The sequence below is a fragment of the Nicotiana tabacum genome, chromosome 6 (assembly GCF_000715075.1).
Source record: "Nicotiana tabacum cultivar K326 chromosome 6, ASM71507v2, whole genome shotgun sequence".
NCBI lineage: Eukaryota > Viridiplantae > Streptophyta > Magnoliopsida > Solanales > Solanaceae > Nicotiana > Nicotiana tabacum.
Genome location: NC_134085.1, coordinates 185,424,548 through 185,435,420, shown reverse-complemented (window position 1 = coordinate 185,435,420; position 10,873 = coordinate 185,424,548). Strand labels below are relative to the sequence as shown.

The window sequence follows — 10,873 nt, the reverse complement described above, 5'->3', positions numbered from 1 at the left end:
CGAGATGAGCCTCGCCAAATAAAACGCACAGATTGCGGGGCCCTCGATAATTGTATATATTAAAATATTTAGATTTCGGGATGGGCCGTTTAGCAAAATTTCACGGCTTCACCCAAAATAATAATACGCTAGTCGCTTTAGGCGCGCCTTTAATAATTTACTTTCTTAAACTCGGGTGCACATTTATGTGACCCAAATCCAAATCTCGACAGAGTTGAAATGTGTCAATAATCACGGGTGCATTGATGTGACGTGATTCGAGATGTATTTTCACGACGTCGCAATTCTCGTTAATAATGATAATAATAAAAACGGTTAAAAGTTAAAATTTGCACATGGGTTCAACATGTATTAAAATCAGATAAATAAGCCGAATATGACAAGTTGAGCGACCGTGCTCGAACCACGGAACTCGGGAATGCCTAACACCTTCTCCCGGGTTAACAGAATTCCTTACTCGGATTTCTGGTTCGCGGACTGTAATACAGAGTCAATCCTTTCCTCGATTCGGGATTGAACCGATGACTTGGGACACCATAAATCTGCCAAGTGGCGACTCTGAAATAAATAAACAAATCCCGTTTCGATTGTCCTTTAATTGGAAAAACTCCCTCTGCGCCCCTGCTAGCGTAGGTAAAAATGAGGTATGACAGTGCTAGATATGTGGGCCTGCTATGTTGAACCCTTCCAACTGACATCGGCCCCCAGTTGGGGCACTTTTAAACTCTCTAGAATAACGAACCCTCTTGTCCCTCTGTATCTGCTCCCTACCTCTCAAACGGTAACCCTCAATCCTCCGATCTATCTCTACTACTAGTTGATAAGAAGTCCCTATCTCAACCTCTCAGGCCATAGTAGCCTGAATACCTGATTACAACCCCGCAATAAACCTTCGCACTATATATAAGTTAGTAGGAAGTATCATAAGTGCATGGCGAGACAACTCAGAGAATCTCGCCTCATAATCGATCATAGACATCTGACCCTACTAGAGCTGCTCAAATTGAAACCACAACTCTTCCCTCTAAGAGGGTGGAATATACTTGACCAAGAATAGGCGTGTGAACTGGTCCCAAGTTATGGGAGGAAAACCTAATGGACTGCCAAAAGATAAGATAACCACCACCTACAGGCCCTGCCTTCCACCTGGAAAGTAGTGAAATCCACCCCATGGGACTTCAATATCCTCATGTTGTGCAGTCTGTCCCTGCACCTATCAATGAAGTCCTGGGGATCCTCATATCACTCACCTTCAAAGACAGGAGGGTGTAGCCTAGTCCATTTGTCCAATAGATTCTGCGGCTCACCGGTCGCGGCTGGTCTAGGCTCAAGTACAACTACTGCAATTGGCTAGGATCCGCCCATGGGTAGTGCACCTGGGGTCTGATATACAACAGTTGTATGCCCCGAAGCCTAGGTAGTAGGGGTCTGTGCTCCCTCTCCCACCTGAGATGTGGCTAGGTCTGCTAAAAATAAACCATCCTGGGTCATAGTATCCATGAACCGCAGCATACGGCCTATGACCTCTTGAAAGCCCGGGGATGACATGAAATCCACTAGGGCTGGCTCTGTTGCGGGCACCTCGCCCTAAACCTTAATAATGGGATCCTCCACTGGATCAACTGGGGGTGCAATTGGGACAACTCAGGGACGTGATCATCCCCTACCTCGGGCTGGTGCCCTCCCCCGGCCTATGCCTCGGCCTCTAGCAATAGGGGGGCAACTTCTCCCGGTTATGGAATGTTTGCCGTGCGCGTTCTCATCAACTATGAGAGAATAAGATAAAGAAACATAGTATACCATCAACTGCATGATGAGAGATGAATAAAGAGTAGTTTCCTAACACCCTATAGCCTCTCAAAGATAAGTACAGACGTCTACGCACCGATTCACAAGACTCTATTAGGTCTGCCCATAATTTGTGAGATCTACGTGAACCTAGTGCTCTGATACCATGTTGTCACATCCCAATTCTAGTTTAGGTCGTGATGGCGCCCAACACCGTTGCTAGGCAAGCCAACAATGAACAATCTAGAAATTTCCATTTTTAATAAGTTTTTCAAGCAACTAACTTTCTTTAAATTCAAAGAGTTTAATGAATAACGAATTTTTAAAGTAATCAAAGCGAAAACAGCTAAATGAAATCATAACCATAGAAATACAACTTAAAATCATAAGTTTACTAGTGTGTGCCAAGACCTGGTATCACAAGTGTGAGCATTCTAATAGAATATACAAAAGAATACTAGTCTACTATTTCACAAATAGACAGAAAAATATAACAAAAGGAAGACTTCGACTGTTGCAGTATGGCTCGAAAGGGTATCTCACTGTGTAGTCTCGTAGCGGGGATCAAATATGCGCGTCGAACTGGTAACCAGATGTAACTGCCTCAGATCCTACACAATTAAGTGCAAAAGTATAGTATGAGTACATAAACAATATGTACCCAGTAAGTATCTAGTCTAACTCCGAAGAAGTAGTGATGATGGGTCGACTTTGACACTTACTATGAGCTAACAATGATATATCAAAATTTTACACTAAGCATGGATTTCATGAATAAAATTGAAAGCTCAATAACAGGAAATAATAAATTCTTCTTTCGTAAATATTAAATCCCAAGTTTAGTTTCATCATATAACAATTTGTATCTCAAGACATTTAAGCAATATTAATTATGAATAGTTCCAAAAATTTATCATGCATAAATTATGCCGAGGTCGTACGACCCGATCTAACATAATATTTAAACTGTGCACTGTCGAGGATCGAATGGTACAAACCATAGATGCATCTATCTGCTACCGCTTCGTTCGACCCTCTCCACAAATAGAAAATATTTCAAGTAAAACATAAATTCTCATTTATAGTCAAGTGTTCCATTCGCAACTTCAAGTAAGTGGAGTTAACCTTTTACAATTTTTTTATCAACTTAAGATATGACTTAAGCAAGTAAATCAATAAGTAGGGGTGCAAACATTTCAAGTATAGCATGGTATAAGTCCTAGACTACCCGGACAATAACATAATTAGTAGCTACGTATGGACTCTCGTCACCTCGTATGTACGTAGCCCCCACACATAGGATCACATATTAGTTATAATTCACTTATGGGGTTAATTCCCTCTTACAAGGTTAGAAAAGAGACTTACATCGTTTCAAGACCAACTTTCCGGTCCAAGATTTTTCCCAAACCCTCAATTTGGCGCCAAACGACTCGAATCTAGTCAAATGTTATATAAAATAATTAATACATGCTTAAAAGTTTATATCCTAACTATCAACGTGATTTCCCAAGCCTATTTGAAGAATCCCTAAAACTCACCCCCACGCCTACGTGCTTGGATTTAGAAATTTTTTGAAGAAAGTTGTTACCTATAACCCTATGAACTCAAATATATGATTTTCACAAAAATTCCATAACCAATTTCGTGGTTAAATCTCATTTTTATCAAAAACCTAGGTTTTTACCTAAACCCATGATTTTCACTAATTTACATGTTATAATTAACCCTTAAACTATGTATTTAAATCACAATTAGTAGGAATCACTTACCTCCAAGTTCTAGGTGAAAATCCCTATTAAGAAGCTCCAAAATTCGTCCAAAGAGTGAGAGAAATGTGTTAGAAATGGCTTAAGTCCCGTATTAAATGAACCTTTCTGCCCAGCAATTTTCGCACCTGCGGTGCCTTGGTCGCATCTGCGGTCCTGCACCTGTGGCAAGATCCTCGCAGGTGCGCATTTCTCTTACCTAGCCAGGCTCCGCATCTCTGAACAAAAAGGGTTGCCTCTGCAAGCCTTCCGCTCCTGCGACCACTGCACTCGTACCTGCGGTCATGCAGGTGTGTCAAAACTTCCGCACCTACGGATGACTGGGCTGCCCTCACTGTTTTGTTTCTGCGGCTCGTGGCTCGTGTAGACATGTGATTTTTGACCCTTCCCAAGATTTTTTCATATTTAACACGCAAATATTTAATTTAGGCCTAATATAGCTATTTCAACTCATTTTTACTCTTTTACTTTATTTTATTATAAGAAAAATAAAAATTACAAAAAAATATATTTTAGTATGTATCTTTCATAAATCTTTTCAAAAAAAAATACAAAAAAATAGTACCTTAGTTTTATCTTTATATAATTTTGAAAATACAAAAAAAATATGATAGTTTCATGTTAGCTTTTGCATTGTGTAGTATTTTTATCTTATTTTAAAATGAGTCAATTAAGGTGTTGGATCACAATTTTAAGAGTTGTAGAGCCCAATTCTTGGCCCAATTCGGATTAGTCCATTAAGCCTAGGGACCCTTTTATACTCTTCTTTGGAACAAAAACAAATAAAAAAATACCTATGGACTAATTGGCAAAATACACAAAATAATAACCTAAACCTAGACTCTACATATAGGAACGCCTAAATCAGCAAAAGGGAACTAACGCCTAATACATTGAAGAAGAGATAAGAAATGAGCGCATCAATACACATATAGAGAGACCCCCCCTGTATCTCGCCCCTTGACAGGAGAAGAAGAGCCATTTCAATGGTTTCTTCTTAACAAACACTAGCGAAACCTCACTCCCTTCAACATCTGATCTTCTTCACCCATGAAATAGCACCTTAGAATTTCCTGAACCATCACCCTAATCTCTAAGGCATACATAAAATCAACCATGAACCATAGGAGGATAAGAGGCAGCCGAAAAATCCCTTCCTCTAGGCCTACTGCTACCTCCAATTTTCCAAAATCAAAGACCCTCAAACTCTGATTTTCCAACATTCAAACACACGCACAAGCGCACATATGGACAGAAACAGTGACGAGAAGGAGAGATCAGTGAGGCATCCGATTCAAGATTCTGTCCGCGGATCTGATTCGTCGCCAAGGCTCGACGTTCGCTGCTGTGTTATCCGGCTTGTCGGAGGTTTTCGTTTGTTGATACATTGAAGAAAGGTTAGCACAATTTTATACACAGTTGAATTTAATTGCGTATGGTTCCTACTGGATTCCACTTGTTCATGAACTCATTCTGTTTAAGTTAAGAGGAATTGAACTCCAGATAAATCGTGATTTCATTACTCGTTTTATATGATTATTCTATCGGATTTGTGCATCCTCGTGCTAGCATAGCGATATATGTTAATTGCTCTCATTATTCAATGAAGTATTTCATAAATGGACTAAAGAGAATTGTGGCATCATATGCTCTGTTTTTTAGCTTGTTAGTTTCCTGTAATTGATCCCATTATGTCATGGTCTGATCCAATTTAAATTCAGATCTAAATGCACTCATTATATTCTGTATCGCCAAGTGATTACCATAGTAATTAAGGATGGAGAAGGACTCCTGTGATTGAGTATTTGGTCGTGTTTTCGTTGTTCTTTTGTTATGGTTGATCTGTTTTGCTCGATTTTTATTAAGATGGAATGGTGGTTGATTTGTTGTCCTACTAGAATTCTGGCTGATTTGTGTTTTAATGTGGGATTTTGGCAAGATTGTTCTGTTCTCTCATCATGTTGAGTTGGTCATAAAGTTTTGAGATGAAACATAAGTCGAGTTGCTTAGATTTGAGTTATTTGATATTGGTTATGAAGTTGCTCAGATTTGAGTTTATTGATATTGGTCATTCTATTGTCAATCTTTTCCTGGGTTGGAGTATTGAATATTCTTTGGTGTCTGACTTCTTAAACAAAAAATGCTAGGCAACCGTGGTTTGAGATGAAACATAAGTCAAGATCTGTTTATTTTGAATTCGCTAGGAGCAAGTTTAGGCCGTCGAAACGTGAATAGATGAATCTCTGGGCACATTTATAATAACAATTACCATAGCTACGGGTACGGTTTCCGTGACGTAGTTGTGATACTTAATCCCTAACTAGTTAAATATGAATATTCGTAGTTCATTTAGTTGAATGCTTTTCCTTTAGAATTCAAGGCGTGCCATTTAGTTGAATTACCATGGCCCTCGCAAATTTAAAAACGCGTAGTTACTTTAGGCGCGTTATTTTAATAAATTACCTTCTTAAACTCGGGTGCGCATTTATGTGACCCAAATCCAAATCTCAATAATGTTAGATAAAATATGTCGAGGACCGCAGGTGCATTTATGTGACGTGGTTCAAGACGAGTTTTAATAACGTTGCAATCTTCCTAAAAATGAATAAAAGCGATTAATAAGTTAAAATTGAACTATAGGCTAAAACATGTGTTACAATCAGATAATAGGCTAATTGTAACAGTTGAGCGACCGTGCTAGAACCACGGAACCCGAAAATGCTTAACACCTTCTCCCGGGTTAACATAATTCCTTACCCGGGTTTCTGTGTTCGCGGACTGTAAAACAGAGTCAATCTTTCCTCGATTCGGGATTTGAACCGGTGAAATTGGACACCATAAATTATCCCAAGTGGTGACTCTGAATTTTAAATAAAATAATCCTGTTTCGATTGTCACTTAAATTGGAAAAAACTTCCTTATATACTCCCTTACGGGGGTGTAGGTAAAAAGGAGGTGTGACAGCTCTGGCGACTCTACTGGGGATAAGAACCTAGAATCTCTGGTTCAGGGTTCAAAATTCGAGCTTAGATGAATTGTTATATTTGGCTTTATTTATTATCTGATTTTATTACATGTTTGGGCCTAATGTGCTAAATATTGCTTTTACCGCTTTGATATTATCTGAACTGTATATATAAACTGCTACGAAACCCCTATCTTCTCTTTCCTGAGGAGTGCATGCTGGTCGTGACTTCTTTTTATTAGTGTCATATCCCAAATAGAACGAGGTTCGGATAAGCTGCAAAGCCGGATGATCTTTTGGTTACCGATACGCACCCCCATCCCCCCCGGCTCGAGTTGTTCACTCGGGTAAGTCAGGTCTAGAACAAATACACTCAGGTTTTAAACCTAGAATAACTCAGCCTCACGCCGGATCCCTAGTAGGAACGCTTGTTTGCATCATGTGTATTTGACTTTGGAGACTCAACATAGGGGTTGGGTCTGTCTAGGACAGATGTACCTCAAAATAATAGACCATATTGATGCATCCTATGTGCTACATGTTGCATTTCTTCGAGGGTAAAAGGGTCATTTGGCGGACTAATGATAGTTGAGGGCAAATGAAAAAAAAAAAGAAAAAAAAAAGAAAGAGTGAAGTGTGAAGAGAGTGGGGCCCAATTATGTTTTCTGTCACATTTTTTGTTAAGGAAAAAGAGCTTGAAAATTCAAAAGAAAGATTTTGCACTCTTTCATCATTTTACGAAAATCAGGAAATCAAAAATAAAATAAAAACAAAAAGAGTTTACATGTTCCATCATTTTTCAAATTTTTTTTTCTTTCAAATTATTATTTTTTTAATTCTCGCCCGTAACCAATCTGCCCGAACTACGCAAACCTGATTCTCGTCTTTCGGAGCGTGATACGTAGGCAACCCACATAGGGTTCAGTCTTCCTAGTAAATCTTAGATTCTTGGCTTTGCGGGGCCGAATTTTGCACTTCTAGCGAATCTCTTCGCTTAGCTTATTATTCCTTTTGAGTCCGCTCATCGTGCTGTCACTTACCTTGGCCAACACTTCTCCAATTCCGTGATCTAAATGCCGAAAAGAGCCTTTCCAGAGAACATTTGTAAACCAGGTAAGATGCGCCTAGATGTCAAGAAAGCTACGATATTTCAAAGATCAGATACACAAAGCTGGTATATTGCCTCCCCCTCTTCCTGCTTCCCAACCTGATATTGAATTAGAAGAATTGGAGATACAACTGGCAGGGCATGAACATGAGTTGGTTGAAATGAATGCTAATAGTGAGAAATTGCGGCAATCATATAATGAGTTGCTTGAATTTAAGATGGTATTGCAAAAGGCTAGTGGCTTCCTTGTTTCAAGTAGTCATACCACTGATTAGGAAACAAAATTGGTTGAAAATGTGTACCCCAGTGATAACCGTGCTGATACAGCATCATTACTTGAGCAGGAGATGCGTTCAACACTTTTAAATCAGTCTGGAGTTAGATTTATTAGTGGCATTATCTGCAAGTCCAAGGTTGTTCAATTTGAAAGAATGTTGTTTCGTGCTACAAGGGGTAATATGCTTTTCAATCAGGCAGTTGCTGATGATGAAATACTGGATCCTTCCTCAAACGAAATGGTTGAGAAAGTAGTCTTTGTAGTATTCTTTTCAGGTGAGCAGGCGAGAACAAAAATACTGAAAATATGTGAGGCATTTGGTGCAAATCGCTATCCTGTTCCTGAAGACACGACAAAGAGAAGGCAGATAACTCAAGAAGTTTTGTCTCGACTATCTGAATTAGAGACCACTTTGGATGTTGGACTGCGCCATAGAGATAAGGCTTTGACCTCCATAGGATATCACCTTTCAAAATGGATAAACATGGTTAAAACACAAAAGGCAGTGTATGACATGTTAAATATACTAAATTCCGACGTTACAAAGAAGTGCCTTGTGGGTGAGGGCTGGTGTCCAATATTTGCGAAGACCAAGATACAAAGAGGCTTTGCAGCGTGCAACATTTGATAGCAGTTCACAACTGGGCATTATATTTCATGCGATGGATGCTGTGGAGTCACCTCCAGCATACTTTAGGACAAACAGTTTCACAAATGCATTTCAAAAAATTATTGATGCATATGGTGTTGCTAAATACCAGGAGGCAAATCCAGCTGTGTATGCCATTGTTACATTTCCTTTCCTTTTTGCTTGTGATGTTTGGGGACTGGGGTCATGGAATCTGCTTGCTGTTGGGAGCATTAGTTCTTATCGCAAGGGAAAGCAAACGTAGTTCTCAGAAACTAGGCAGCTTCATAGAGATGCTCTTTTGGGGTCGCTATGTACTCCTGTTGATGTCAATATTTTCAATTTACTGTGGCTTGATATATAATGAATTCTTCTCAGTTCCCTTTCACATATTTTGTGACTCAGCATACAAATGCCGAGATGCTACACAGTGATGCACGAACAGTTGGTTTGGTAAAATACAATGATCCATATCCATTCGGCGTGGACCCAAGCTGGAGAGACAGCCATTCAGAGTTTCCCTTCTTGAATTCTCTTGAGATGAAGATGTCTATTTTGTTGGGTCTCACGTAGTATTCTATGTCCTTAGCTTATTGGGTTTTAATTTTCTCATACAGGAATAAATTTACTTATCGGAGTTTGATCGTGACAGAGCCCCAGGACCATCTAGTCAGTATCGCTCATTCAGAAGTGGATTAAAAGGAGATTTTCTTTTCTTTTTTATGTTTTGAGTCTGTTTTTCTTTTTTTTCGTCTTTTACCTTTTAGTTTTGTATAGTAATGTCGAGTTTTTTTTATTATTGTACTTTCTATTTTGCATTTGAAAAAGTGTGTAATAAATCAAAAATCCAAAAAAAGAAGAAGAGATTTTGCGTTTTATATCTCCGTTAGAAGTTTTCTTTAGAATACTAATTTTAGAAATGAATTTTTTTATTTCAATTGGTTTTCTTTAGGAAGTTAATATTTAGAGCTCAAAATAAAATAAAATAAAATAAAAAATTTGCTTTTATATTTCCTTTAGTATATTAAGACTAAAAATCCAAAAAAGAGAGAATTTTCTTTTAGTACCTTTTTAAAAGTTTTCTTTTAAGATATTAATTCCAAAAATCCAAAAAAAAAAGATTTTCTTTTGAGGTTCTTCTTTGGGTAATTAATGAAAAAATTTATATATTTTCATTAGAACTTTAGGATATTGTATATAGAAGAAAAAAAAATATATTTTATCTTTTGTTTAAAGTTTCTTCCTTTAGGCAATCAAAATTGAAATTCAAAAATATTTTGTTGCTTGTTTCGAAATCTTGCGTCAGAATATCAAATGAAAATTCAAAATATTTTTCTGTGGTTTATTCTTTAAATTTCCTTACTATAAAAGGGAATCAAAAAATATTTTTCTCTTCTAGGTTTTTTTGTTTGTTTTGTTTTTCTTTTTTCTTCCTCTAATAATTTCTCATAGAGTATTTGTTTCAAAAAAAGAAGAAGAAAGAATATATGCTCGTTAAGCTTGAGTCTGGAATAGGTCATAGAACAGTAAGTCTAAAAAATTCAAAAAAAAAAGATTTGCTTCTTTTATTTCTCTTTTCTCATCAAAGTAGTCATTAAGGTAAAAAGAAAAAAAAAAGAAAAAAGAGAACGTCAGTTTGTTTCCTTTATTCCTGATCTTCCCGAACTATGCAAAGATCTGATTCATGCGGCGTCATGATACGTAGGCAACCTACATAAGGTTCGATCGAATTATTATTATTATTTTTATTTATTTACCAAAAGAAAATAAAAGAAAAGAAAAAAAAGAAGAAGAAGAAAAAGATGGTGAAATTATGGGATGTGAGAATGAGAAGAAAGAAAAAGAGCGATAATCAGAAAGAAAAAAGGGGAAAGAAATTGAGTGAGCTAAGAAGTGCGAGGAAAGAAAAGAAAAGAGAAGATTCAAATGGACAAATTGGGATGATTCCAAGTAACCTTATGACCCTCTAAGTCATTCTAGAACCATTAATTGTTGCTAGGTACATTGCACGCAATGTGATATTTTTGTTATTAAATGCCCTAACGCTAACGGGATGACTCCAGTTTGTTCCTTTTGATATCTTCATAGCAGAAAGGTGGTTGGTTTGTGGTTCTCGAAGTAGTAACTCCTCTCCACAACATAAAGTCAAAAGGCAATGGTGGACAACAACAAAATTGGGTTAGTTGATACTGGTGCCCGAAAGCAGTTGGTTGAACAGGACACGGGTTTGGCTGATGAGGTAAGGATGTTAAGACAATACATGACAGACATGTATCAGTCCTGGATAACTGGGAAGGCACCACCCCCGCCACCACTTAGCTTCTTAGATGCTGCCCCT

General features: G+C 37.9%; 1 non-coding gene across 1 annotated transcript; it reads left to right on the top strand.

Annotated features, from left to right (window-relative positions):
• Window positions 1–4,436: 4,436 nt before the first annotated feature.
• On the top strand, window positions 4,437–9,339 carry LOC107795943 (uncharacterized). The gene is made up of 2 exons (XR_001650278.2): window positions 4,437–4,954; window positions 9,153–9,339. It is a non-coding gene; the product is annotated as an uncharacterized LOC107795943 (transcript).
• Window positions 9,340–10,873: the final 1,534 nt, after the last annotated feature.